We start from the raw sequence: 24988 nt of genomic DNA on the forward strand, positions 1-24988 counted from the left end.
CTGGATGCAGTTTATCACAGTGCCATCCGTTTTGTCACTAAAGCACCTTATACTACCCACCACTGCGACTTGTATGCTCTAGTCGGCTGGCCCTCGCTACATATTCGTCGCCAGACCCACTGGCTCCAGGTCATCTACAAGGCCATGCTAGGTAAAGCTCCGCCTTATCTCAGTTCACTGGTCACGATGGCTACACCCATCCGTAGCACGCGCTCCAGCAGGTGTAGCTCACTGATCATCCCTAAAGCCAACACCTCATTCGGCCGCCTTTCGTTCCAGTACTCTGCTGCCTGTGACTGGAACGAATTGCAAAATCGCTGAAGTTGGAGACTTTTATCTCCCTCACCAACTTCAAACATCAGCTATCTGAGCAGCTAACCGATCGCTGCAGCTGTACATAACCTATTGGTAAATAGCCCACCCATTTTCACCTACCTCATCCCCACAGTTTTTATTTATTTACTTTTCTGCTCTTTTGCACACCAATATCTCTACCTGTACATGACCATCTGATCATTTATCACTCCAGTGTTAATCTGCAATATTGTAATTATTTGCCTACCTCATGCCTTTTGCACACATTGTATATAGACTCCCCTTTTTTTCTACTGTGTTATTGACTTGTTAATTGTTTACTCCATGTGTAACTCTGTGTTGTCTGTTCACACTGCTATGATTTATCTTGGCCAGGTCGCAGTTGCAAATGAGGACTTGTTCTCAACTAGCCTACCTGGTTAAATTAAGGTGAAATAAAATACAAATAAAAATGTTTCAGCATGATAATGCACAGAGATACCGTGATGAGATCCTGAGGCCCATTCGTGCCATTAATCCGCCTCCATCACCTCATGTTTCAGCATGATAATGCACAGTCCCATGTCGCACGGATCTGTACACAATTCCTGGAAGCTGAAAAAGTCCCAGTTCTTCCATGGACTTCATACTCACCAGACATGTCACCCATTAAGCATGTTGTTTCAGAGCATTCCAAACATGCACAACAGTGTGTTCCAGTTCCCGCCAATATCCAGCAACTTCACACAGCCATTGAAGAGTATTGGCACAACATTCCACAGGCCACAATCAACAGCCTGATCAACTCTATGTGAAGAAGATGTGTCGCGCTGTATGAGGCAAATGGTGTTCACACCAGATACTGACTGATTTAATGATCCAGGTCCCTACTTGTTTTTTTAAACGTATCTGTGACCAACAGAAGCATATCTGTATTCCCAGTCATGTGAAATCCATAGATTAGGGCCTAATGAATGTATTCCCAGTCATGTGAAATCCATAGATTAGGGCCTAATGAATGTATTCCCAGTCATGTGAAATCCATAGATTAGGGCCTAATGAATGTATTCCCAGTCATGTGAAATCCATAGATTAGGGCCTAATGAATGTATTCCCAGTCATGTGAAATCCATAGATTAGGGCCTAATGAATGTATTCCCAGTCATGTGAAATCCATAGATTAGGGCATAATGAATGTATTCCCAGTCATGTGAAATCCATAGATTAGGGCCTAATGAATGTATTCCCAGTCATGTGAAATCCATAGATTAGGGCCTAATGAATGTATTCCCAGTCATGTGAAATCCATAGATTAGGGCATAATGAATGTATTCCCAGTCATGTGAAATCCATAGATTAGGGCCTAATGAATGTATTCCCAGTCATGTGAAATCCATAGATTAGGACCTAATGAATGTATTCCCAGTCATGTGAAATCCATAGATTAGGACCTAATGAATGTATTCCCAGTCATGTGAAATCCATAGATTAGGACCTAATGAATGTATTCCCAGTCATGTGAAATCCATAGATTAGGGCCTAATGAATGTATTCCCAGTCATGTGAAATCCATAGATTAGGGCATAATGAATGTATTCCCAGTCATGTGAAATCCATAGATTAGGGCCTAATGAATGTATTCCCAGTCATGTGAAATCCATAGATTAGGGCCTAATGAATGTATTCCCAGTCATGTGAAATCCATAGATTAGGGCCTAATGAATGTATTCCCAGTCATGTGAAATCCATAGATTAGGGCCTAATGAATGTATTCCCAGTCATGTGAAATCCATAGATTAGGGCCTAATGAATGTATTCCCAGTCATGTGAAATCCATAGATTAGGGCCTAATGAATGTATTCCCAGTCATGTGAAATCCATAGATTAGGACCTAATGAATGTATTCCCAGTCATGTGAAATCCATAGATTAGGGACCAATGAATGTATTCCCAGTCATGTGAAATCCATAGATTAGGACCTAATGAATGTATTCCCAGTCATGTGAAATCCATAGATTAGGACCTAATGAATGTATTCCCAGTCATGTGAAATCCATAGATTAGGACCTAATGAATGTATTCCCAGTCATGTGAAATCCATAGATTAGGGCCTAATGAATGTATTCCCAGTCATGTGAAATCCATAGATTAGGGCATAATGAATGTATTCCCAGTCATGTGAAATCCATAGATTAGGGCCTAATGAATGTATTCCCAGTCATGTGAAATCCATAGATTAGGGCCTAGTGAATGTATTCCCAGTCATGTGAAATCCATAGATTAGGGCCTAATGAATGTATTCCCAGTCATGTGAAATCCATAGATTAGGGCCTAATGAATGTATTCCCAGTCATGTGAAATCCATAGATTAGGGCCTAATGAATGTATTCCCAGTCATGTGAAATCCATAGATTAGGGCCTAATGAATGTATTCCCAGTCATGTGAAATCCATAGATTAGGACCTAATGAATGTATTCCCAGTCATGTGAAATCCATAGATTAGGGCCTAATGAATGTATTCCCAGTCATGTGAAATCCATAGATTAGGGCCTAATGAATGTATTCCCAGTCATGTGAAATCCATAGATTAGGACCTAATGAATATATTCCCAGTCATGTGAAATCCATAGATTAGGGCCTAATGAATGTATTCCCAGTCATGTGAAATCCATAGATTAGGGCCTAATGAATGTATTCCCAGTCATGTGAAATCCATAGATTAGGACCTAATGAATGTATTCCCAGTCATGTGAAATCCATAGATTAGGACCTAATGAATGTATTCCCAGTCATGTGAAATCCATAGATTAGGGCCTAATGAATGTATTCCCAGTCATGTGAAATCCATAGATTAGGGCCTAATGAATGTATTCCCAGTCATGTGAAATCCATAGATTAGGGCCTAATGAATGTATTCCCAGTCATGTGAAATCCATAGATTAGGGCCTAATGAATGTATTCCCAGTCATGTGAAATCCATAGATTAGGGCCTAATGAATGTATTCCCAGTCATGTGAAATCCATAGATTAGGGCCTAATGAATGTATTCCCAGTCATGTGAAATCCATAGATTAGGGCCTAATGAATGTATTCCCAGTCATGTGAAATCCATAGATTAGGGCCTAATGAATGTATTCCCAGTCATGTGAAATCCATAGATTAGGGCCTAATGAATGTATTCCCAGTCATGTGAAATCCATAGATTAGGGCCTAATGAATGTATTCCCAGTCATGTGAAATCCATAGATTAGGGCCTAATGAATGTATTCCCAGTCATGTGAAATCCATAGATTAGGACCTAATGAATGTATTCCCAGTCATGTGAAATCCATAGATTAGGACCTAATGAATGTATTCCCAGTCATGTGAAATCCATAGATTAGGGCCTAATGAATGTATTCCCAGTCATGTGAAATCCATAGATTAGGGCATAATGAATGTATTCCCAGTCATGTGAAATCCATAGATTATGGCCTAATGAATGTATTCCCAGTCATGTGAAATCCATAGATTAGGGCCTAATGAATGTATTCCCAGTCATGTGAAATCCATAGATTAGGGCCTAATGAATGTATTCCCAGTCATGTGAAATCCATAGATTAGGGCCTAATGAATGTATTCCCAGTCATGTGAAATCCATAGATTAGGGCCTAATGAATGTATTCCCAGTCATGTGAAATCCATAGATTAGGGCCTAATGAATGTATTCCCAGTCATGTGAAATCCATAGATTAGGGCCTAATGAATGTATTCCCAGTCATGTGAAATCCATAGATTAGGGCCTAATGAATGTATTCCCAGTCATGTGAAATCCATAGATTAGGCCTAATGAATGTATTCCCAGTCATGTGAAATCCATAGATTAGGACCTAATGAATGTATTCCCAGTCATGTGAAATCCATAGATTAGGGCCTAATGAATGTATTCCCAGTCATGTGAAATCCATAGATTAGGGCCTAATGAATGTATTCCCAGTCATGTGAAATCCATAGATTAGGACCTAATGAATGTATTCCCAGTCATGTGAAATCCATAGATTAGGGCCTAATGAATGTATTCCCAGTCATGTGAAATCCATAGATTAGGGCCTAATGAATGTATTCCCAGTCATGTGAAATCCATAGATTAGGACCTAATGAATGTATTCCCAGTCATGTGAAATCCATAGATTAGGGCCTAATGAATGTATTCCCAGTCATGTGAAATCCATAGATTAGGGCCTAATGAATGTATTCCCAGTCATGTGAAATCCATAGATTAGGGCCTAATGAATGTATTCCCAGTCATGTGAAATCCATAGATTAGGGCCTAATGAATGTATTCCCAGTCATGTGAACTCCATAGATTAGGGCCTAATGAATGTATTCCCAGTCATGTGAACTCCATAGATTAGGGCCTAATGAATGTATTCCCAGTCATGTGAAATCCATAGATTAGGGCCTAATGAATGTATTCCCAGTCATGTGAAATCCATAGATTAGGGCCTAATGAATGTATTCCCAGTCATGTGAAATCCATAGATTAGGGCCTAATGAATGTATTCCCAGTCATGTGAAATCCATAGATTAGGGCCTAATGAATGTATTCCCAGTCATGTGAACTCCATAGATTAGGGCCTAATGAATGTATTCCCAGTCATGTGAACTCCATAGATTAGGGCCTAATGAATGTATTCCCAGTCATGTGAAATCCATAGATTAGGGCATAATGAATGTATTCCCAGTCATGTGAAATCCATAGATTAGGGCCTAATGAATGTATTCCCAGTCATGTGAAATCCATAGATTAGGGCATAATGAATGTATTCCCAGTCATGTGAAATCCATAGATTAGGACCTAATGAATGTATTCCCAGTCATGTGAAATCCATAGATTAGGGCCTAGTGAATGTATTCCCAGTCATGTGAAATCCATAGATTAGGGCCTAATGAATGTATTCCCAGTCATGTGAAATCCATAGATTAGGGCATAATGAATGTATTCCCAGTCATGTGAACTCCATAGATTAGGGCCTAATGAATGTATTCCCAGTCATGTGAAATCCATAGATTAGGGCATAATGAATGTATTCCCAGTCATGTGAAATCCATAGATTAGGGCCTAATGAATATATTCCCAGTCATGTGAAATCCATAGATTAGGGCATAATGAATGTATTCCCAGTCATGTGAAATCCATATATTAGGGCATAATGAATGTATTCCCAGTCATGTGAAATCCATAGATTAGGGCATAATGAATGTATTCCCAGTCATGTGAAATCCATAGATTAGGGCCTAATGAATGTATTCCCAGTCATGTGAAATCCATAGATTAGGGCCTAATGAATGTATTCCCAGTCATGTGAAATCCATAGATTAGGGCCTAATGAATGTATTCCCAGTCATGTGAAATCCATAGATTAGGGCCTAATGAATGTATTCCCAGTCATGTGAAATCCATAGATTAGGGCCTAATGAATGTATTCCCAGTCATGTGAAATCCATAGATTAGGGCCTAATGAATGTATTCCCAGTCATGTGAAATCCATAGATTAGGGCCTAATGAATGTATTCCCAGTCATGTGAAATCCATAGATTAGGGCCTAATGAATGTATTCCCAGTCATGTGAAATCCATAGATTAGGGCCTAATGAATGTATTCCCAGTCATGTGAAATCCATAGATTAGGACCTAATGAATGTATTCCCAGTCATGTGAAATCCATAGATTAGGGCCTAATGAATGTATTCCCAGTCATGTGAAATCCATAGATTAGGGCCTAATGAATGTATTCCCAGTCATGTGAAATCCATAGATTAGGACCTAATGAATGTATTCCCAGTCATGTGAAATCCATAGATTAGGGCCTAATGAATGTATTCCCAGTCATGTGAAATCCATAGATTAGGGCCTAATGAATGTATTCCCAGTCATGTGAAATCCATAGATTAGGACCTAATGAATGTATTCCCAGTCATGTGAAATCCATAGATTAGGGCCTAATGAATGTATTCCCAGTCATGTGAAATCCATAGATTAGGGCCTAATGAATGTATTCCCAGTCATGTGAAATCCATAGATTAGGGCCTAATGAATGTATTCCCAGTCATGTGAAATCCATAGATTAGGGCCTAATGAATGTATTCCCAGTCATGTGAACTCCATAGATTAGGGCCTAATGAATGTATTCCCAGTCATGTGAACTCCATAGATTAGGGCCTAATGAATGTATTCCCAGTCATGTGAAATCCATAGATTAGGGCCTAATGAATGTATTCCCAGTCATGTGAAATCCATAGATTAGGGCCTAATGAATGTATTCCCAGTCATGTGAAATCCATAGATTAGGGCCTAATGAATGTATTCCCAGTCATGTGAAATCCATAGATTAGGGCCTAATGAATGTATTCCCAGTCATGTGAACTCCATAGATTAGGGCCTAATGAATGTATTCCCAGTCATGTGAACTCCATAGATTAGGGCCTAATGAATGTATTCCCAGTCATGTGAAATCCATAGATTAGGGCATAATGAATGTATTCCCAGTCATGTGAAATCCATAGATTAGGGCCTAATGAATGTATTCCCAGTCATGTGAAATCCATAGATTAGGGCATAATGAATGTATTCCCAGTCATGTGAAATCCATAGATTAGGACCTAATGAATGTATTCCCAGTCATGTGAAATCCATAGATTAGGGCCTAATGAATGTATTCCCAGTCATGTGAAATCCATAGATTAGGGCCTAATGAATGTATTCCCAGTCATGTGAAATCCATAGATTAGGGCATAATGAATGTATTCCCAGTCATGTGAACTCCATAGATTAGGGCCTAATGAATGTATTCCCAGTCATGTGAAATCCATAGATTAGGGCATAATGAATGTATTCCCAGTCATGTGAAATCCATAGATTAGGGCCTAATGAATATATTCCCAGTCATGTGAAATCCATAGATTAGGGCATAATGAATGTATTCCCAGTCATGTGAAATCCATATATTAGGGCATAATGAATGTATTCCCAGTCATGTGAAATCCATAGATTAGGGCATAATGAATGTATTCCCAGTCATGTGAAATCCATAGATTAGGGCATAATGAATGTATTCCCAGTCATGTGAAATCCATAGATTAGGGCCTAATGAATGTATTCCCAGTCATGTGAAATCCATAGATTAGGGCATAATGAATGTATTCCCAGTCATGTGAAATCCATAGATTAGGGCCTAATGAATGTGTTCCCAGTCATGTGAAATCCATATATTAGGGCCTAATGAATGTATTCCCAGTCATGTGAAATCCATAGATTAGAGCATAATGAATGTATTCCCAGTCATGTGAAATCCATAGATTAGGGTCTAATGAATGTATTCCCAGTCATGTGAAATCCATAGATTAGGGCATAATGAATGTATTCCCAGTCATGTGAAATCCATAGATTAGGGCATAATGAATGTATTCCCAGTATTCCCCTGCTCCAGGTTTACAGAACACCCACCCTGGAGGTCATCGTCACGTTCCCCTGGGTCCTTATCCCACACCTGGAGCTCTAGAGAGGACTGGGTGTTTACATAGTTAAAGTTGAAATGTGTATGCCAAAGTGGATCATAGGTAGTGATCCAGCGGGTCTGCCTGTGCTGACCTGAACACCACAGTCTGACGTAACCCTCTGGTTCGGCCATCCCATCACCCCTCAGACTAAACCCACTGTCCACATACAGTCGACTGTCAGTTGCCTCTTCCTGTCTGCAGGGGGCAGCAATAAGCAGAGAGGTTGGGTGAACTCACTCCACAGGTTGGGTGAACTCACGACACAGGTTGGGTGAACTCACTACACAGGTTGGGTGAACTCACGACACAGAGTGTCTGTTCTATTTTGTTTTTCTCAATCCTGCTGTCTATCACATATTGACTAAATAACGTCTCTGTGATTATCACTCTGCTTATTGTCGTTAACTGACCCATACAGAGGATACAGAGAGAAGGACATGATGCTATATGTCTCTCTCTCTCTCTCTCTCTCTCTCTCTCTCTCTCTCTCTCTCTCTCTCTCTCTCTCGCCACAAAATGATCTGTGCTCTTTGTCTCTCTCATAAAGAGTGCAGAGACTCTAAACAACTGTAGGTAGTTATCCATCTTATCAGGATATAAGCTACATAAGTCCAAAGGTTACATAATCACATATCTAACTACAGAATACCTCAACATCAAAAGCACAAATGTACATGATGAAAAGATACAATGTTTAACCCAATGCATGAAGCCTAATGGTGGTGGGACTGTTGATGGTATAGATCTACAGAATGCCACTTCAGGGAGGAGAAAGGGATGTACTGAGCAGTCTGCATGGTGAGAGGATAGAAGATGGTATCAGTAAGAGTAGTCTGCATGGTGAGAGGATAGAAGCTGGTATCAGTTATAGTAGTAGTCTGCATGGTGAGAGGATAGAAGCTGGTATCAGTAATAGTAGTCTGCATGGTGAGAGGATAGAAGCTGGTATCAGTAATAGTAGTAGTCTGCATGGTGAGAGGATAGAAGCTGGTATCAGTAATAGTAGTCTGCATGGTGAGAGGATAGAAGCTGGTATCAGTAATAGTAGTGTGCATGGTGAGAGGATAGAAGCTGGTATCAGTAATAGTAGAGTGCATGGTGAGAGGATAGAAGCTGGTATCAGTAATAGTAGAGTGCATGGTGAGAGGATAGAAGCTGGTATCAGTAATAGTAGTCTGCATGGTGAGAGGATAGAAGCTGGTATCAGTAATAGTAGTCTGCATGGTGAGAGGATAGAAGCTGGTATCAGTAATAGTAGTCTGCATGGTGAGAGGATAGAAGCTGGTATCAGTAATAGTAGTCTGCATGGTGAGAGGATAGAAGCTGGTATCAGTAATAGTAGTCTGCATGATGAGAGGATAGAAGCTGGTATCAGTAATAGTAGTCTGCATGGTGAGAGGATAGAAGCTGGTATCAGTAATAGTAGTCTGCATGGTGAGAGGATAGAAGCTGGTATCAGTAAGAGTAGTCTGCATGGTGAGAGGATAGAAGCTGGTATCAGTTATAGTAGTAGTCTGCATGGTGAGAGGATAGAAGCTGGTATCAGTAATAGTAGTCTGCATGGTGAGAGGATAGAAGCTGGTATCAGTAATAGTAGTCTGCATGGTGAGAGGATAGAAGCTGGTATCAGTAATAGTAGTCTGCATGGTGAGAGGATAGAAGCTGGTATCAGTAATAGTAGTCTGCATGGTGAGAGGATAGAAGCTGGTATCAGTAATAGTAGTCTGCATGGTGAGAGGATAGAAGATGGTATCAGTAATAGTAGTCTGCATGGTGAGAGGATAGAAGCTGGTATCAGTAATAGTAGTCTGCATGGTGAGAGGATAGAAGATGGTATCAGTAATAGTAGTCTGCATGGTGAGAGGATAGAAGCTGGTATCAGTAATAGTAGTAGTCTGCATGGTGAGAGGATAGAAGCTGGTATCAGTAATAGTAGTCTGCATGGTGAGAGGATAGAAGCTGGTATCAGTAATAGTAGTGTGCATGGTGAGAGGATAGAAGCTGGTATCAGTAATAGTAGAGTGCATGGTGAGAGGATAGAAGCTGGTATCAGTAATAGTAGAGTGCATGGTGAGAGGATAGAAGCTGGTATCAGTAATAGTAGTCTGCATGGTGAGAGGATAGAAGCTGGTATCAGTAATAGTAGTCTGCATGGTGAGAGGATAGAAGCTGGTATCAGTAATAGTAGTCTGCATGGTGAGAGGATAGAAGCTGGTATCAGTAATAGTAGTCTGCATGGTGAGAGGATAGAAGCTGGTATCAGTAATAGTAGTCTGCATGGTGAGAGGATAGAAGCTGGTATCAGTAATAGTAGTCTGCATGGTGAGAGGATAGAAGCTGGTATCAGTAATAGTAGTCTGCATGGTGAGAGGATAGAAGCTGGTATCAGTAAGAGTAGTCTGCATGGTGAGAGGATAGAAGCTGGTATCAGTTATAGTAGTAGTCTGCATGGTGAGAGGATAGAAGCTGGTATCAGTAATAGTAGTCTGCATGGTGAGAGGATAGAAGCTGGTATCAGTAATAGTAGAGTGCATGGTGAGAGGATAGAAGCTGGTATCAGTAATAGTAGAGTGCATGGTGAGAGGATAGAAGCTGGTATCAGTAATAGTAGAGTGCATGGTGAGAGGATAGAAGCTGGTATCAGTAATAGTAGTCTGCATGGTGAGAGGATAGAAGCTGGTATCAGTAATAGTAGTCTGCATGGTGAGAGGATAGAAGCTGGTATCAGTAATAGTAGTCTGCATGGTGAGAGGATAGAAGCTGGTATCAGTAATAGTAGTCTGCATGGTGAGAGGATAGAAGCTGGTATCAGTAATAGTAGTCTGCATGATGAGAGGATAGAAGCTGGTATCAGTAATAGTAGTCTGCATGATGAGAGGATAGAAGCTGGTATCAGTAATAGTAGTAGTAGTCTGCATGGTGAGAAGATAGAAGCTGGTATCAGTAATTGTAGTCTGCATGGTGAGAGGATAGAAGCTGGTATCAGTAATAGTAGTCTGCATGGTGAGAGGATAGAAGCTGGTATCAGTAATAGTAGTCTGCATGGTGAGAGGATAGAAGCTGGTATCAGTAATAGTAGTCTGCATGGTGAGAGGATAGAAGCTGGTATCAGTAATAGTAGTCTGCATGATGAGAGGATAGAAGCTGGTATCAGTAATAGTAGTCTGCATGATGAGAGGATAGAAGCTGGTATCAGTAATAGTAGTAGTCTGCATGGTGAGAGGATAGAAGCTGGTATCAGTAATAGTAGTCTGCATGATGAGAGGATAGAAGCTGGTATCAGTAATAGTAGTCTACATGGTGAGAGGATAGAAGCTGGTATCAGTAATAGTAGTCTGCATGATGAGAGGATAGAAGCTGGTATCAGTAATAGTAGTAGTCTGCATGGTGAGAGGATAGAAGCTGGTATCAGTAATAGTAGTCTGCATGATGAGAGGGTAGAAGCTGGTATCAGTAATAGTAGTCTGCATGATGAGAGGATAGAAGCTGGTATCAGTAATAGTAGTCTGCATGGTGAGAGGATAGAAGCTGGTATCAGTAATAGTAGTCTGCATGGTGAGAGGATAGAAGCTGGTATCAGTAATAGTAGTAGTAGTCTGCATGGTGAGAAGATAGAAGCTGGTATCAGTAATAGTAGTCTGCATGATGAGAGGATAGAAGCTGGTATCAGTAATAGTAGTCTGCATGGTGAGAGGATAGAAGCTGGTATCAGTAATAGTAGTCTGCATGGTGAGAGGATAGAAGCTGGTATCAGTAATAGTAGTCTGCATGGTGAGAGGATAGAAGCTGGTATCAGTAATAGTAGTCTGCATACTAGTTTACATATTACGAGTTACACCCCCTAGCTAGGATAGTGGCTGGTTATTATATTACGAGTTACACCCCCTAGCTAGGATAGTGGCTGGTTATTATATTATATTATGAGTTACACCCCCTAGCTAGGATAGTGGCTGGTTATTATATTATATTATGAGTTACACCCCCTAGCTAGGATAGTGGCTGGTTATTATATTATATTATGAGTTACACCCCCTAGCTAGGATAGTGGCTGGTTATTATATTATGAGTTACACCCCCTAGCTAGGATAGTGGCTGGTTATTATATTATATTACGAGTTACACCCCCTAGCTAGGATAGTGGCTGGTTATTATATTATATTATGAGTTACACCCCCTAGCTAGGATAGTGGCTGGTTATTATATTATATTATGAGTTACACCCCCTAGCTAGGATAGTGGCTGGTTATTATATTATATTATGAGTTACACCCCCTAGCTAGGATAGTGGCTGGTTATTATATTACGAGTTACACCCCCTAGCTAGGATAGTGGCTGGTTATTATATTATGAGTTACACCCCCTAGCTAGGATAGTGGCTGGTTATTATATTATATTATGAGTTACACCCCCTAGCTAGGATAGTGGCTGGTTATTATATTATATTATGAGTTACACCCCCTAGCTAGGATAGTGGCTGGTTATTATATTATATTATGAGTTACACCCCCTAGCTAGGATAGTGGCTGGTTATTATATTATATTATGAGTTACACCCCCTAGCTAGGATAGTGGCTGGTTATTATATTATATTATGAGTTACACCCCCTAGCTAGGATAGTGGCTGGTTATTATATTATGAGTTACACCCCCTAGCTAGGATAGTGGCTGGTTATTATATTATATTATGAGTTACACCCCCTAGCTAGGATAGTGGCTGGTTATTATATTATATTATGAGTTACACCCCCTAGCTAGGATAGTGGCTGGTTATTATATTATGAGTTACACCCCCTAGCTAGGATAGTGGCTGGTTATTATATTATGAGTTACACCCCCTAGCTAGGATAGTGGCTGGTTATTATATTATGAGTTACACCCCCTAGCTAGGATAGTGGCTGGTTATTATATTATGAGTTACACCCCTAGCTAGGATAGTGGCTGGTTATTATATTATGAGTTACACCCCCTAGCTAGGATAGTGGCTGGTTATTATATTATATTATGAGTTACACCCCCTAGCTAGGATAGTGGCTGGTTATTATATTATATTATGAGTTACACCCCCTAGCTAGGATAGTGGCTGGTTATTATATTATGAGTTACACCCCCTAGCTAGGATAGTGGCTGGTTATTATATTACGAGTTACACCCCCTAGCTAGGATAGTGGCTGGTTATTATATTATGAGTTACACCCCCTAGCTAGGATAGTGGCTGGTTATTATATTATATACCAGTTACATGTGGCTGGAGACATGTTGCTTCTTGAAAGTCCAAAATCTTGACAGCTTGACGGCTGACATGCAAAACATTTCGAGACTGTGTTATTAACAGTGTCCGACCTGGCTACTGCAACTAGTTCACAGTACATCAAATCGGCTTAAAGGCACATACACCAATTATGCAAAATCAGGGTTAAATAATAGACTAAATTTAAATTTATTTGTCAAGTTCTCTGCACACAAGCTATAATAAATATGTGAAGGTGAGGAAGATGATAAACGTAATGAAAAGCCTCACCCTAATCTAAAATAGACATTGTTCATTATAAAAACACAAGTCAACAAGTATGAAATAATTTGATATATGTACAAAAATGCATATTTCCAAGATAGTAAAGAGTTAAACCCAAAACACACACTGTTTATATCACAGGGTTGTGGTGATGTAAAATCTCATTTAACTCAATGTAAAATCTGAATCCTAATCAAAACGTCTGCTCCCTAGTGTCATTCAGTAATTCCCTTAATGCAGTTTTGAAAAGTTAAAGGTTTAAAAGTAAATGTACAGGTGGCATGTAAAATAAAATGTGAGACACTATGATGTGTGTTTAACGAAAGCATTTAGAGAAGCATGTCAAAACTCCCTTTGATTCTGATCAATCCATGACCAATATCACATTTCTGCCACTTTGTGTGTCAAAATTACTTGTAGATTGTTTTACTTTGATGTGACTGGATCTATGATAAGCAGATCCATACCAGACTGTCAGGGGGTCTATGATAAGCAGATCAATACCAGACTGTCAGGGGGTCTATGATAAGCAGATCAATACCAGACTGTCAGGGGGTCTATGATAAGCAGATCAATACCAGACTGTCAGGGGGTCTATGATAAGCAGATCAATACCAGACTGTCAGGGGGTCTATGATAAGCAGATCAATACCAGACTGTCAGGGTGTCTATGATAAGCAGATCAATACCAGACTGTCAGGGGGTCTATGATAAGCAGATCAATACCAGACTATCAGGGGGTCTGTGATAAGCAGATCAATACCAGACTGTCAGGGGGTCTATGATAAGCAGATCATTACCAGACTGTCAGGGGATCTATGATAAGCAGATCAATACCAGACTGTCAGGGGATCTATGATAAGCAGATCAATACCAGCAGACTGTCAGGGGGTCAGAATCTACTCCATCACATTCACCAATGTTGAAATAGGCTGACACGTCTTCCCAATAACAGACTAGAGTATAGATAAGCGACATGTCATCTGCATTGTAGAAAGAGAGTTCCTTGGTTGCACAACTTAGGTATAGAGCTATCTTTCGAGGTGTATCTCTTAAAAGGATTTGTTTTTCGGTACCCATACCATGAACAGTATATTTTTGATTTCTATACCTGAGACACATTGTTTTTGAACCAAAAAGTTTGAACCCAAAAAAACCCGAATTTCTTTTAACTCCCAATTCCCAGAAAGCCCCACTTCCCACTTCTATTTCCCAGCAGTGTTGTCCAGTGCTGAACTTACTGAGCTGATTCCACATTTCTGGGAGTACAAAACACACTGCGTCTGTCATTGGAGATAGTCAGTTTCTGACTCACTGTTTGTAGTGTTAGTCTCTCTGGTAGAGGATTGATTACCTGCAGCATCTCCTTCCACACAAAGAATTGCAGGTGAGACTCATAGGGCCCCAGAGAGAGGGAGACAGGTGTCACCTTTAGGTCATCCACCCTGGACTTGTATGGACGCTCCTTGCCAGAAATTCTTCAGGTACCTGAAAGTAGCAACGAAGTAAAGAAGTCCAACATCACACCCTACTGGTTAATCAGTGTAGAGATATGAGATTGTATTCAGACCTTGGGGTTAATGTCTAGGCTTCAGACCTTGGTGTTAATGACTAGGCTTCAGACCTTGGTGTTAATGTCTAGGCTTCAGACCTTGGGGTTAATGTCTAGGCTTCAGACCTTGGGGTTAATGTCTAGGCTTCAGACCTTGGGGTTAATGTCTAGGCTTCAGACCTTGGTGTTAATGACTAGGCTTCAGACCTTGGTGTTAATGTCTAGGCTTCAGACCTTGGGGTTAATGTCTAGGCTTCAGACCTTGGGGTTAATGTCTATGCTTCAGACCTTGGTGTTAATGTCTAGGCTTCAGACCTTGGCGTTAATGTCTAGGCTTCATACCTTGGGGTTAATGTCTAGGCTTCAGACCTTGGTGTTAATGTCTAGGCTTCAGACCTTGGGGTTAATGTCTAGGCTTCAGACCTTGGTGTTAATGTCTATGCTTCAGACCTTGGGGTTAATGTCTGGGCTTCAGACCTTGGTGTTAATGTCTATGCTTCATACCTTGGTGTTAATGTCTAGGCTTCAGACCTTGGTGTTAATGTCTAGGCTTCATACCTTGGTGTTAATGTCTAGGCTTCAGACCTTGGTGTTAATGTCTAGGCTTCAGACCTTGGGGTTAATGTCTATGCTTCAGACCTTGGGGTTAATGTCTAGGCTTCAGACCTTGGTGTTAATGTCTAGGCTTCAGACCTTGGGGTTAATGTCTATGCTTCAGACCTTGGGGTTAATGTCTAGGCTTCAGACCTTGGGGTTAATGTCTAGGCTTCAGACCTTGGTGTTAATGTCTAGGCTTCAGACCTTGGTGTTAATGTCTACACTTCAAACAGAGGCTGTGTTACACAGTACACTTACAGGAGGACAAGCTAAGATGTTGTTTTGGCCCCAATATCCTTTATACCACTGTGTTCCTATCATGTGTTAACCTACCTAACTAACATGACAGTGATATGGGAGAGATAACTAACATGACAGTGGTAAGGGAGAGATAACTAACATGACAGTGGTAAGGGAGAGATAATTAACATGACAGTGGTAAGGGAGAGATAATTAACATGACATTGATAAGGGAGAGATAATTAACATGACAGTGGTAAGGGAGAGATAATGAACATGACAGTGATACGGGAGAGATAATTAACATGACAGTGATACGGGAGAGATAATTAACATGACAGTGATACGGGAGAGATAATTAACATGACAGTGATAAGGGAGAGATCATTTACATGATGTCATGCCCTGACCTTAGTTATCTTTGTTTTCTTTATTATTTTGGTTAGGTCAGGGTGTGACAGGGGTGGTTTGTGTAGTTTTTGTTTTGTCTAGGGGTTCTTCTATGTCTACGTGTTTACATACAGTGCCTTGCGAAAGTATTCGGCCCCCTTGAACTTTGCAACCTTTTGCCACATTTCAGGCTTCAAACATAATAGATATAAAACTGTATTTTTTTGTGAAGAATCAACAACAAGTGGGACACAATCATGAAGTGGAACGACATTTATTGGATATTTCAAACTTTTTTAACAAATCAAAAACTGAAAAATTGGGGACGTGCAAAATTATTCAGCCCCCTTAAGTTAATACTTTGTAGCGCCACCTTTTGCTGCGATTATAGCTGTAAGTCGCTTGGGGTATGTTTCTATCAGTTTTGCACATCGAGAGACTGACATTTTTTCCCATTCTTCCTTGCAAAACAGCTCGAGCTCAGTGAGGTTGGATGGAGAGTATTTGTGAACAGCAGTTTTCAAATCTTTCCACAGACTCTCGATTGGATTCAGGTCTGGACTTTGACTTGGCCATTCTAACACCTGGATATGTTTATTTTTTAACCATTCCATTGTAGATTTTGCTTTATGTTTTGGATCATTGTCTTGTTGGAAGACAAAATCTCTGTCCCAGTCTCAGGTCTTTTGCAGACTCCATCAGGTTTTCTTCCAGAATGGTCCTGTATTTGGCTCCATCCATCTCCCCATCAATTTTAACCATCTTCCCTGTCCCTGCTGAAGAAAAGCAGGCCCAAACCATGATGCTGCCACCACCATGTTTGGCAGTGGGGATGGTATGTTCAGGGTGATGAGCTGTGTTGCTTTTACGCCAAACATAACGTTTTGCATTGTTGCCAAAAAGTTCAATGTTGGTTTCATCTGACCAGAGCACCTTCTTCCACATGTTTGGTGTGTCTCCCAGGTGGCTTATGGCAAACTTTAAACAACACTTTTTATGGATAACTTTAAGAAATGGCTTTCTTCTTGCCACTCTTCCATAAAGGCCAGATTTGTGCAATATACGACTGATTGTTGTCCTATGGACAGAGTCTCCCACCTCAGCTGTAGATCTCTGCAGTTCATCCAGAGTGATCATGGGCCTCTTGGCTGCATCTCTGATCAGTCTTCTCCTTGTATGAGCTGAAAGTTTAGAGGGACGGCCAGGTCTTGGTAGATTTGCAGTGGTCTGATACTCCTTCCATTTCAATATTATCGCTTGCACAGTGCTCCTTGGGATTTTTAAAGCTTGGGAAATCTTTTTGTATCCAAATCCGGCTTTAAAATTCTTCACAACAGTATCTCGGACCTGCCTGGTGTGTTCCTTGTTCTTCATGATGCTCTCTGCGCTTTTAACGGACCTCTGAGACTATCACAGTGCAAGTGCATTCATACGGAGACTTGATTACACATAGGTGGATTGTATTTATCATCATTAGTCATTTAGGTCAACATTGGATCATTCAGAGATCCTCACTGAACTTCTGGAGAGAGTTTGCTGCACTGAAAGTAAAGGGGCTGAATAATTTTGCACGCGCAATTTTTCAGTTTTTGATTTGTTAAAAAAGTTTGAAATATCCAATAAATGTTGTTCCACTTCATGATTGTGTCCCACTTGTTGTTGATTCTTCACAAAAAAATACAGTTTTATATCTTTATGTTTGAAGCCTGAAATGTGGCAAAAGGTCGCAAAGTTCAAGGGGGCCGAATACATTCGCAAGGCACTGTATTTATGGTTGACTAGATTGGTTCCCAATCAGAGGCAGCTGTTTATCGTTGTCTCTGATTGGGCACCATATTTCGGTAGCCATATTCCTTGGGTATTTCGTGGGTTATTGTCTATGTGTAGTTGCCTGTCAGTACTCGTGTCTCATAGCTTCACGTTCGTCTTGTTTTGTATAGTTTGTTCAGTGTTTATTCTTCATTAAAATAAGTATGCATTCTTATCACGCTGCGCCTTGGTCTCCTCGTTATGACGAACGTGACCGTGATAAGGGAAGAGATCATTTACATGACAGTGATAAAAGTAGAGAAGTGTCACGCCCTGGCCATAGAGGTTTTTATTCTCTATTTTGGTTAGGCCAGGGAGTGACTTGGGTGGGCATTTTAGTTTCTTTATTTCTATGTTTTGTATTTCTTTGTTTTGGCCGGGTATGGTTCTCAATCAGGGACAGGTGTCTATCGTTGTCTCTGATTGGGAGCCATACTTAGGTAGCCTGTTCCCACCTGTGTTTTGTGGGTAGTTTTCTGTTTAGTTTGTTTACCTTACAGAACTGTTGGTTTGTCTCTTTGTTATTTTTGTTCAAAGTGTTCTGAGTTAATAAAAAATCATGAACGCATACCACGCTGCGCTTTGGTCCACTCCTCACTCTTCATCAGACGAGCGTTACAATAAGTAACATGACTGATAAGGGAGAGATAATTTACATGACAGTGATAAGGGAGAGATAAATAACATGACAGTGAGAGAGAGACTGCACACTAACTGCACACATATTTTAATTGCATCAACAACAGAACCTTTAAATGCATTGCTTGTGAACTCAACTATAGCAGAAAACAAAACTTCTCATCTGACCACAAAAACAGACAAACCTCTGACACGGAACCCAAACCGGCTGCGCGGGTGCGACATCGTGCATAGATGTATTTTGTCCCCCTACACCACACGCGATCACGACATACAGGTTAAAATATCAAAACAAACTCTGAACCAATTACATTAATTTGGGGACAATTTAGCTAGTTAGCTTACACTTGTTAGCTAATTTGCCCTATTTAGCTAGCTTGCTGTTGCTAGCTAATTTGTCCTGAGATATAAACATTAGGATGTTATTTTACCTGAAACGCACAAGGTCCTCTACTCCGACAATAAATCCACACATAAAAACGGCCAACCGACTCGTTTGTAGTCATCTATCCTTCCAGGCTTTTTCATCTTTTAGCTTAAATGGTGATTGGCATCTAAACTTTCATAGTATTACCATGACAACCAGCATTCGTCTTTCAATCAACAATGTGGGTATAACCAATGAGGAGATGGCACGTGGGTACCTGCTTCTATAAACCAATGAGGACATGGGAGAGGCAGGACTTGCAGCGCAATCTGTCAGAAATAGGAATGACTTCTATTTTTTAGCCCTTGGCAACGCAGACGCTCCTTGGCGTACACGAGCAGTGTGGGTGCAAGATTTTAATAACATGGATTTCTACATGTATTTTGCAATGCTCGCGCACGCGACGAGAGCGGTATGAGACTGGGATGCACTTGCTCTGCCTCTGACATGCTCCCTACAGCCACTAAGGAGAGCCTAACATCCAGGGGAACATCACTTCCTGAAGAAGAAGGTGCTACTGCAAACTGCAACCCTCAGATGGCCTCAACATGACAACCCAAACGTGACATGGATTTAATTACACCCAGACAGGGTTGCAGACTAGCCTACAACACAACAGCAGTGAAAGAAAAATGTCAACTTGTAAATAAGGAAAACCATAAACATATTGGTAGGCTACAGTAGAAGCTTCTCCAAAATCATTCTCATTCTTCTAGTCTACACGTTCTCCCATTTAACATTGCATCATGTACACTGTTGAAATGAACGACATCTCCATGTAGCCTAGACTCATAATTCCACGTAATATTGTAAAAAAATAATAATAATCAGCGTGAAGCCACAACTCACTCATATCGACACCTCTCATTCGCGAGATCCTGCATCACGCCAATTGGTCCAGACGCGATAGCGCCATAGGGGGGCGAATATCATTGGGCGACATCAGCCTCTTTGAATGTGCGGATCAAGCAGCGTTTAGCGGCCACAGGACGCTGCCGCCATAGACCTAGAATAACTGCGAGGACCAACAAATTACGAACCACGTTCCATATCATTGTACATTTCCGTAGAAATTTGAATCATGACTTCATCCACCCGAAGGCATCAAGGTGGAGAGACAACGGTTGGATGCCTAAAAGAACATTAACATGTAAGTATCTTACATTTTGTATCTGACACATCAGTGTTTCTAGTTCCGTATATGGACGCTCTGTATTTATGGTTTATGGATGCTCTCAGGGAGTTCTGTATCCCGATGGCCAGCATCACCAGCATGCTCGCGGTCTATGGCTGTCACTACTGTAGCCTAATGGCAACGTGGAGGCCGTGGTTTTACCCAGTCGAGCACATGTTTTACGCCTACACATGAATGAAATATTCACTCTCAGCTCTACACAGCTTACATCTTTATCACGAATGATAAACTCCTTAAATCACTGTTGTTAATCAGTCACATCTGGCTCAATGACGGTTGATAAATAGACAAAAGGGTCGTTGTGCTGCATCAACATCTGTCTGTAGTCTATTTAATCCCTTACAAGCCTGCTCTCTTTAATCCATCGGCTGCAATACAAAGGCATTATGTGTATAGTTAGTTATTACAGCAGGGTTCCCCAATTACATTACGACCTTTGGACTATGTATCCTTGAAAGGATGGTCGGGGGACTGGAACATAGTTAAACCAGAGAATCATTTCGAACCTTGATTACATGCGGATAAAATCACATACTATACGTCTCTCTATGCGTGGGAATACTTGGGAAAAGATTTCCTAAATTAAAATCACTTTGAGTTGATTTCCTGGTGTTTTTATGTCAATAGTCCTAATAAATACAAAAATTTAAACAACGGTTTGATCATTATTATTATTATCATTATTATTATTATTATTATTATTATTATTATATGTTATTGACCGTTAAACCATTAGATGGATCTGGCCAGCTGGGTGTTCAACCAGTCTTTGCTGGGAACACTGACATGTAAACACTGTTACTATGTATGAGAGGATTTACTCTCATGATGTCTTGGTTATCAGCGCATGGATTTGCCCATCGTGAGGGTGTGTTGAGGCGTCACACAGGAATACAATGTAGGAAAACGAAACGGAAATGTATATAGGACGACACTAAACAACCTGATGGCTTAATTTATCTACCTCGTTTTACAAACGAACGTGTAGGTTATTATTAGTCCGTTATAATAGTGCCACTGCCGCGGCGATTATCTGGTCTCACTGTCAGTGAGCGCGCAATATGTAGGCTATTTATTTATATATATTTATATATATTTATCCTATATATATATATATATATATATATATATATATATATATATATATATATATATATATATATATATATATATATATATATATATATATATATATATATATATATATATATATATGTGGCTAGACGTTTTTGATACATAGGCTACTGTATTTTCGGTTCTGTTCGCGTCATTTGTCTACGCATTCGCGCAAAGAACCTATTTCCCGCGCGCAACAGTTTAATGTTATTGCATTAACTCCGGTTAAACACGGTGAAGTAGTGACTGACACCTGCGTCTCTTGTGTGGCTTCATTTTTATGTAGATCAACATGAAAGTATTACAACAATACATGCATGCAGTCGCTAAACGTCACTGTGTGTGGAGGCACTGTGGAGGCACTGTGGAGGCACTGTGGAGGCACTGCACAGGCACTGTGGAGGCACTGTGGAGGCACTGTGGACCTGTTCTAAGCTATTCCAAAAACATGTGATATAGGCCTAGATAGACTATGAGTCACAATACCTATAAGTACTTATAAGGAAATGGTTTTCCAATTGTTTTTCCACCATTCATTTTTTCCCATAGGGGATTTTAGAAACACTTAAAATAAGGGCTGTGTTTCATGTAGGTTTACCCTGGCGTGATGTTTTGATTACCATGTAAATCTCTCTCGGACAAGGTGACTTTTTATCAACATATTCCCCCGTATTTACATAGTGGGAAAATGATTGCAACCATTTCCCAGTTTGACCACTAGGTTTTATGGGTGTTATGGCACCTGTGGGGCTCTTTTGGGCTCAATGAATAATAGCCTATATACCAAACCTCTTAAAATATCAACCTCATACTTGGAAGGTGAGTCATACACCATGCACCACTATCTAACTCAACACATATCTGTGATACAAAGTTGTAGCCTAGGTTCTGTAGCCTAGGTTCTGTATCCTATGGTCTGTAGCCTAGGGTCTGTATCCTATGGTCTGTAGCCTAGGTTCTGTAGCCCAGGGTCTGTAGCCTAGTGTCTGTATCCTATGGTCTGTAGCCTAGGTTCTGTAGCCCAGGGTCTGTAGCCTAGTGTCTGTATCCTATGGTCTGTAGCCTAGGGTCTGTATCCTATGGTCTGTAGCCTAGTGTCTGTAGCCTAGGGCCTGTAGCCTAGGGTCTGTATCCTAGGGTCTATAGCCTAGGGTCTGTATCCTAGGGTCTGTAGCCAAGGTTCTGTCGCCTAGGGTCTGTATCCTATGGTCTGTATCCTAGGGTCTGTATCCTAGGGTCTGTATCCTAGGGTCTGTAGCCTAGGGTCTGTATCCTAGGGTCTATAGCCTAGGGTCTGTATCCTAGGGTCTGTAGCCTAGGGTCTGTATCCTATGGTCTGTAGCCTAGGGTCTGTATCCTAGGGTCTGTATCCTAGGGTCTGTAGCCTAGGGTCTGTATCCTATGGTCTGTAGCCTAGGGTCTGTAGCCTAGGGTCTGTATCCTATGGTCTGTAGCCTAGGGTCTGTATCCTATGGTCTGTAGCCTAGGGTCTGTATCCTAGGGTCTGTATCCTAGGGTCTGTATCCTATGGTCTGTATCCTAGGGTCTGTATCCTATGGTCTGTATCCTAGGGTCTGTATCCTAGGGTCTGTAGCCTAGGGTCTGTAGCTTAGGGTCTGTATCCTAGGGTCTGTATCCTAGGGTCTGTAGCCTAGGGTCTGTAGCCTAGGGTCTGTAGCCTAGGGTCTGTATCCTAGGGTCTGTAGCCTAGGGTCTGTAGCCTAGGGTCTGTATCCTAGGGTCTGTATCCTATGGTCTGTATCCTAGGGTCTGTATCCTAGGGTCTGTAGCCTAGGGTCTGTAGCCTAGGGTCTGTATCCTAGGGTCTGTATCCTAGGGTCTGTAGCCTAGGGTCTGTAGCCTAGGGTCTGTATCCTAGGGTCTGTATCCTATGGTCTGTATCCTATGGTCTGTAGCCTAGGGTCTGTATCCTATGGTCTGTATCCTAGGGTCTGTATCCTAGGGTCTGTAGCCTAGGGTCTGTATCCTAGGGTCTGTATCCTAGGGTCTGTATCCTATGGTCTGTATCCTAGGGTCTGTATCCTATGGTCTGTAGCCTAGGGTCTGTATCCTAGGGTCTGTATCCTAGGGTCTGTATCCTAGGGTCTGTATCCTAGGGTCTGTATCCTATGGTCTGTATCCTAGGGTCTGTATCCTAGGGTCTGTAGCCTAGGGTCTGTATCCTAGGGTCTGTATCCTAGGGTCTGTATCCTAGGGTCTGTATCCTAGTGTCTGTATCCTATGGTCTGTAGCCTAGGGTCTGTATCCTAGGGTCTGTATCCTAGGGTCTGTATCCTAGGGTCTGTATCCTAGTGTCTGTATCCTATGGTCTGTATCCTATGGTCTGTATCCTAGGGTCTGTAGCCTAGGGTCTGTATCCTAGGGTCTGTATCCTAGGGTCTGTATCCTATGGTCTGTAGCCTAGGGTCTGTATCCTAGTGTCTGTATCCTAGGGTCTGTATCCTAGGGTCTGTATCCTATGGTCTGTATCCTATGGTCTGTATCCTAGGGTCTGTATCCTAGGGTCTGTATCCTATGGTCTGTATCCTATGGTCTGTAGCCTAGGGTCTGTAGCCTAGGGTCTGTAGCCTAGGGTCTGTAGCCTAGGTTCTGTAGCCCAGGGTCTGTAGCCTAGTGTCTGTATCCTATGGTCTGTATCCTATGGTCTGTATCCTAGGGTCTGTAGCCTAGTGTCTGTATCCTATGGTCTGTAGCCTAGGGTCTGTATCCTATGGTCTGTAGCCTAGTGTCTGTAGCCTAGGGTCTGTATCCTAGGGTCTATAGCCTAGGGTCTGTATCCTAGGGTCTGTATCCTAGGGTCTGTATCCTATGGTCTGTAGCCTAGGGTCTGTATCCTAGGGTCTGTATCCTATGGTCTGTATCCTATGGTCTGTATCCTATGGTCTGTATCCTAGGGTCTGTATCCTATGGTCTGTATCCTATGGTCTGTATCCTATGGTCTGTAGCCTAGGGTCTGTAGCCTAGGGTCTGTATCTTATGGTCTGTATCCTATGGTCTGTATCCTAGGGTCTGTAGCCTAGGGTCTTTAACCTAGGGTCTGTATCCTATGGTCTGTAGCCTAGGGTCTGTATCCTATGGTCTGTAGCCTAGGGTCTGTATCCTATGGTCTGTAGCCTAGGGTCTGTATCCTATGGTCTGTAGCCTATGGTCTGTATCCTAGGGTCTGTATCCTAGTGTCTGTATCCTATGGTCTGTATCCTAGGGTCTGTATCCTATGGTCTGTATCCTATGGTCTGTATCCTAGGGTCTGTATCCTATGGTCTGTAGCCTATGGTCTGTAGCCTAGGGTCTGTATCCTAGGGTCTGTATCCTAGGGTCTGTATCCTATGGTCTGTATCCTAGGGTCTGTATCCTATGGTCTGTATCCTATGGTCTGTATCCTAGGGTCTGTATCCTATGGTCTGTATCCTATGGTCTGTAGCCTAGGGTCTGTAGCCTAGGGTCTGTATCCTATGGTCTGTATCCTAGGGTCTGTATCCTATGGTCTGTAGCCTAGGGTCTGTATCCTAGGGTCTGTATCCTGGGGTCTGTATCCTAGGGTCTGTATCCTAGTGTCTGTATCCTATGGTCTGTATCCTAGGGTCTGTATCCTATGGTCTGTAGCCTAGGGTCTGTATTAGAGGTCAACCGATTATGATTTTTCAATACCGATACCGA

General features: G+C 41.4%; 2 protein-coding genes across 12 annotated transcripts in view; both read left to right on the forward strand.

Annotated features, from left to right (window-relative positions):
• The window catches only part of LOC127912428 (proteoglycan 4-like), a 288599-nt gene that overhangs the window by 168449 nt on the left and 95162 nt on the right, over positions 1-24988 (forward strand). The window lies entirely within an intron of this gene.
• LOC118378016 (solute carrier organic anion transporter family member 4A1-like) overlaps positions 19951-24988 on the forward strand; it is an 83690-nt gene continuing 78652 nt past the window's right edge. For 10 of the 11 annotated variants that reach the window (XR_008082547.1, XR_008082548.1, XR_008082549.1 and 7 more), the window contains exon 1: positions 19951-20149. The gene's annotated coding sequence lies outside the window, so the exon portion shown is untranslated. The remainder of the gene's footprint in view (positions 20150-24988) is intronic. The other variant, XM_052481610.1, reaches the window with a different exon arrangement.

The sequence above is a fragment of the Oncorhynchus keta genome, chromosome 27, assembly GCF_023373465.1.
Source record: "Oncorhynchus keta strain PuntledgeMale-10-30-2019 chromosome 27, Oket_V2, whole genome shotgun sequence".
In the NCBI taxonomy this organism is placed as follows: domain Eukaryota; kingdom Metazoa; phylum Chordata; class Actinopteri; order Salmoniformes; family Salmonidae; genus Oncorhynchus; species Oncorhynchus keta.